Source organism: Onychostoma macrolepis, chromosome 22 (assembly GCF_012432095.1).
Source record: "Onychostoma macrolepis isolate SWU-2019 chromosome 22, ASM1243209v1, whole genome shotgun sequence".
Lineage (NCBI taxonomy): Eukaryota > Metazoa > Chordata > Actinopteri > Cypriniformes > Cyprinidae > Onychostoma > Onychostoma macrolepis.
The window spans coordinates 27,951,828-27,957,923 of NC_081176.1; the positions used below are offsets into that span (position 1 = coordinate 27,951,828).

A 6,096-nucleotide genomic window follows, 5' to 3' on the forward strand; every position below is an offset into this window, starting at 1 on the left:
CACTACAGTATATAAATACCTCATTCATTCATTCAAATACATATTTTTAGTCCTACATCTTCATAATTCATTCCATTTATATATTGCAATATCTCACCACCTGTTTGCACTGTACACTTAGAAAACTGGAATTTACCTAATAGGCTACAACAAACATGGTGCTTAGACTATCGTACGCTCTTTTGTATACTACAAGATGCAAATAGATCCCCACTTAAGAGTTTAAAGTAGTAAAAATAAATGATAAAGGCTTGATAAAAGTCTCCAAGTCTTAACAAATATATAAAATCCACATCCTAACCCCAACACATGGTCAGCAAACACAGATTCACAACACAATGGAAATGCTAGCTGCTTTTGATTTGAATATTTATTGCCTTTGTTTGATTGATTATTTAATCAGTTAGTTGATTAGTTGGTTCTTGGTATTCTAGCTCAACACTGCTCTCTTGTGGTCAGGAGAAACCATGAAAATCGCATTATTTCTTATCACATGTTCCTGACTCTAGAAATATGTGATAAAAAATACAGTCTCTCATGCATAATTAGGTATATGTTTTTATATACGTATTTGCATGCCCCTAAATAGCACATTAATTGGTGTATAAAAGCAATATGAATTCATACTTAAACATTGAGTGAGACATATTGTGTTGTGTTCATTTAATGTATCAGTGTTCGGGTTGAGTCTCGAGGTTCGAAATCCAGAACTTGAAGATTCTGCAGGTTTGTATCTTGTTTCAGGTTGTCTCTGTTTCTTCCGTTAACAAGAAGCTTTAGTCCTTAAAAGTGACATAGTGAATTCAGATTTAACAATAGCCAAAAACATATTATTTGTTCACCCATGTTTCTTGTTTTTTGTTCTTTTAGTAACATAACAATTGTAGTCATTATAAAGAGCTGTAATTGTAAGAACTGTTCAAATATTCTTTAAAAAAAATAAATAAATAGCATACACAGATAGCACTATTATGGTCAGAATTTAAGCCCATAATGTTCCCATTTGGAGCCATTAATGTATATTCAAAGGACTCACCTATGATCACAATGATCAGAAGAGCATTCTTCTCTTTGTAATTTACTACTGTTTGATTCTTGCTCTCCTCAGTTGGTTTCAGTGCTGTCAGTAATACAAAGATATTTGAGTTTTAAAAGTTTGTAATTTTCCAGCTCAAGACTGCTCCCTTGTGGTCAGGAGCATTGTGCTTTTGTCCTGTTGTGACAGTAAATTCCCTTAAAATAGAATTAGATTTGAATGATAAAATTTATTTGAAAAAGAGACTTTTGATTGCAGATTTTGGTAAATCTGAGCAAAATCTGAGATAATGTTGAGAGTCATGTGAGATCACTGTGGTTCTCAAAATAAAAATCTGAAGCAGACTATGAGAAAATGTAAGCAGACCATCAGAAAATGACAGAATGAAAACCTCAACTTTTTAATGCAAAGTACAAATCAAACATAAATGTATTCATCAAATGCACAACAATACACTATGTAGTATTTTTTAATTGTTAATTCTGCAAGCTAAATAGATAAATAAATAATTGCAAAGTTCAGCTCCAAACCTGATCAAACACAACTGAATCAGGTAATTAAGATTCACAGAAGCACCTGATAATTGCAGACAGGTGTGTTTGATCAGGGTGGGATCTGAACTCTCCGGGAAGAGTATTGGGCATCCATGCTTTATAGTGTGGTTTTCTGATCTCCTGTGGTTCGCCTGGATTTCTAAATGTCTTGTTGTTATTCAGTAAAGAAATACTGCTGCAAGTATCCTCTAATCTGCTTTCGTTGAACCACATTGTAACAGAAGAATGGACCTTTTTGAAATGGAGCTAGTAGCACTATCCCTCCATCCAGAGGCGTCTTTTTCAAAGGGGGTGCCACAGGAGGATTTCATCGAGGACTCTCTAGACCTCTGCCATCAGGTTTGTTGGAACGAGGGCATGTTGACAATCTCCTCCTCTAATCTATGCCAATGGGGAATACCAGTTGCTTGCTCCTCCAGTACATCAAGAATGCACTCTATTTGAATGGTTCCTGCCAGTTGAGGAGGTCCAGGAGGATGCCTTATTCATGCCTCTAATCATCCAGTGCCTCACAGACCAAGAGCTCGTGCATACTATGGACCCAGAGCCAGAGCCCCAATAATTAATTCCCACCCCACAAGATATTCTTCATCTGCCACCGGTAATATCCTGCTTCCTAGATTCCCTGGCTCCATCTGGTTCTTTGACCCTTCCTCCTTGGCACTGTCCAACCCAGAACCTTCGTCTCTGCTGGTTCCGCCCAGCTCTGCCTTAGGTCTCCTAGTCCCCAGCTCTGCCTTGGTCCTCGGACCCTCCAGCCCTTTGGCTCCACCACCATCCTTGCTCCCACCAACTCCCCCCTCAGTCCTCTAAGCCAGTGGTTCGCAAACCTGTCCTGGGGACCCCCAGCCACAGAATATTTTGTATGTCTCCCTCGATTAACACACCTGATTCAACTCATCAGCTCATTAGTAGAGTCTGCAAGACTTGCAATGGATGTGGCCTATGAGAGAGACATACAAAATGTGACAGGTTTGAGAACCACTGCTCTAAGCCTCCAGCTTTGACTTGATCCTCCGATCCCCTGGTTCTCCAGCTTGACTGACTTCACCTTGGTCTTCCATCTTCACACATCTGACCTGTGTACAGCATCTGTGGCTCTACTGTGGGTCTGCATCCCTCCAGGAGGATTTCATAGAGGACTTTCTAGTGCCATCAGGTTTGTTGAAATGAGGGCATGCTGACAACCTCCTCCTCCTTCATTCTATGCCAATGTGGAATACCCAAGACTTTGCCTCAGCCCATCAATCCATCAGCTCCACCTTCGCTCCCTCAGCTCCTCCTTGATCTGTCAGCCCTCCAGATCCACTGGTGGCCCTCGTCCTACTGGCTACACCTCAGTCCGCCAAGCCCCCAGCTCCGCCTTGGTCCTCTGGTCCAGCAGTGTCACCCTGGTCCTCCACCATGACTGACTTCGCCTCAGGCTTCCATCTCCACACCGCCTGTGGCTCCACTGTGGGTCTGCATCCTTCCAGCTCCATCTGGACCATGGCTGGCTCTGCTCTGGGTGTCTCACTCCTCCAGTTCCTTAATTTTCTCTTCCTCCACCAGCCCCTCTTTGGCATCCCAATCACCAAGCACCCCACCAACCAGATTTTTATCCAGGGGGTCTTTGCCCACCTTTCTAATCCTGTATTAGCCATCATCACCACCTCCCTCCACCTCATTGTTATTTTTGTTTATGGCACCAGGAGTGGATTAACTGAAAGGGGTTTAATGTCATTTTTTGTTTCTATTTAGGACTCTTTTCATCCCTTTGTTTTTATGTTCATGTTTCCTGTTTTAGTTCCTTGGTTACCTCGGTTTCTGATGATATCATTTGTTTCTATGTTTGCTCATTTTATCACATGTCTATAATTGCTAGATTAGTCTGCATATGTGTAGCCCTCAGTTTCAGTTGTTATTTGTCCCTTCTTGTTGCTTTATAGCATGGCTTTCTGTTCTCCAGCATTTTGCCTGTACTCCTTTGTTTTCATTTAATAAAGATATACTGCTGCAAATAGATCTAAACTCTATTAATTTAACTGCATCATGACAGAAGAACAGACCTTTTTGAGGCCCAACTCTTTTCTCTTTATCAAGGGGGGCAGCCACTGGAGGATTTTGTGCACAGCAAAATCTCCAGTGTTGAAATCCTAGTGTTAAGGACTTTTAGAGTAAAGTGTTAAGGTTGTGGTGTTGAACTTTAGGGGATTAACATTAGCTAGTGTAAACAGCGCTCTCTGGCCGGTGTCAATACGGAGAATTACCCTTATTAACTCTATTGAGTGTTATTAGTGACATCCGGGACATTTGCTCGTGTGCGCGCTTGATCCATCTGGAATATTTTTCACAGACGCCATTTTCTTAGACTCGCGATGCGGAGCATATGAGGATGGAAAACAGCGAAATTAAGTGTTTAATCTTACTCACAATATGTGTTTTGTAATATCATATCGTTTTATAGCGACATTTACGAGGTGTGTGCGCCTAAACTTTTTTTAAAGACATTTCTTCCACTCGCGAGGCGGACCAGACAAGGACGTTTCTTTTTAAAAGGGAAACGCCGAAAGTTAAGTGTTTTATCTCATTTAAGTTATATGCATTTCACAACATCATATTGATTTATAGCGATATTTGTGTGATGTGTACACAAACTTTTTCTCAGAGAGATATTTTTCTTCACTCATGATGCGGAGAAGACGGGCAAATTGGTTTTATCATGGAAAAAACCGAAAGTAAGTGTTTAACCTCATTTACATTTTGTATTTTATAAAATAATATTACTTTATGACGATATTGTTATGCTGTGCGCGCCTAAACGAGCCTAAACGTTTCTCACAGATGCATTTGAATGGCTATGCATTGCCGCGGAAGTCGCTTTTAACAGGGGAAACATAAGAAGTAAGTGTTTTACCTCATTTAAAATTTGTGTTTTATTACATCACATATTGATTAATAGCGATATTTATGTGTTGTGTGCTCCTAAACCTTTCTCAGAGAGACATTTTCTTTCACTGGAGATGCGGAGCAGACGGGGAAGTTGGTCTTCTCGAGGAAAACACTGAGTGAGTTAAATTGTTAGTCATTCAAAGTGATTTTGTGCCCTCACAAGTCTTGGAATATGGCACATGAGTCGCATAAACTACTTTAGACACTTTATTATCTTTTTTTAAAGCATGAACGTGTTTTGTGTTCAGCAAATGTGAATCATATAGGTTTGGAATTACAAATTTTAAGTTAACTTCCTTTAATATTGTTAAAGATGGTTCATGCTGGTTTAACAGAAAAATCGAAAGGAGATGATGTGCTTGAAGAGTATGAAGCCACCAATACATTAAGTGGGTTGAGAAGAGCTTTGTTAGGACACATACCAGAGACATGGGTAAGCCACAATTGCATATTTTAAGATTATTGATTGTCATGCTTAATTTTTTTGATTATTAAACAATAAAAATAAAGAGTCTGATCTCCTTCTAAAAATGTTTCGTAAAAAAATGATATCAAATGTAAGTTTTTGGTATGCTTGCATTGTCATTTATGTTCCGTTCCATTTATGTGCATTCATTTTGGTAGGAGTCCAACCATAAGTGAACAGTAAATGTTTACTTGTACTCATGCCTTTCCACAGATGCCATGTATGACAGTTTCTTCTGTTGATTATTCAAAATATCTATTTATGTGTTACTCTGAAGACAGAAAGTCCTACAGGTCTGAAACCACATGTGTATAAATAAATGATGACAGAATTTTCAGTTTTGGGTTAACTATTCTTATATTGTAAGTGATACTTGTCCCTGACATTTCACCTGATAAATGGATGTGAAATAATCCTTTTTGTTTTTTCTGCTATTTTACAGGAGCACTTTTGTGATGCTGCAAGTGGGAGTTGGGTATCTTGCTTGGCTGAAAACTGCAGAGAAACACATCTCGTCTTGCTGAAAACTACTCTTTACAAGGAGGTCCAAACACCATTAGCAGAGACTTTGTTCAGTGAGCATTAACATGCATTCTGCCTGGATGCTAATGAATGGGATGCTGTTGTCTAAACTGATAAATGTAAGCGTTATAAACCTCATGACATTAAGTGTACATATGGACCAAATAAGAATATGTATTTTCACTGATTTGCTTTGACATTACCCAGATAGCAGACGGATGTGGGCCACTTCAGGCAATGATGCGGCACTGGTGGCCTTCTTGTGGCCCGGACCAAATGTGTCTGAGCCTGAAGTGGCCCACATGTAAAATGGCAAATATGGCCCAAAAAATGTAAATCACATCTGGGCCATTTTAGGCAAAGATGTGGCACTTATGGCAATGTGTAATCTGAATCTGAGCCTAATGTGGCCCATATGATAGATAATAAACATGGCCCAAATATGACAAACCAAATGTGGGCCACCTATGGCAAAAACGTGGCACAATTGACAATGACTAATCTGGATGTAAACCAAATATGGCCCACATATGTTTCAGCAAATGTGGCCCAGTTATCTTAAAACATATCTGGGCCAGGTTTGGCAA

The 6,096-nt window shown here is 39.6% G+C and overlaps 1 long non-coding RNA gene across 1 annotated transcript; it reads left to right on the top strand.

Moving 5' to 3' along the window:
* The first annotated feature begins 3,908 nt into the window (after positions 1-3,908).
* LOC131530579 (uncharacterized) lies at positions 3,909-5,702 on the top strand. Its single transcript, XR_009268430.1, has 5 exons — positions 3,909-4,307; positions 4,414-4,473; positions 4,570-4,637; positions 4,835-4,954; positions 5,430-5,702. It is a non-coding gene; the product is annotated as an uncharacterized LOC131530579 (long non-coding RNA).
* The last annotated feature ends 394 nt before the right edge of the window (positions 5,703-6,096 follow it).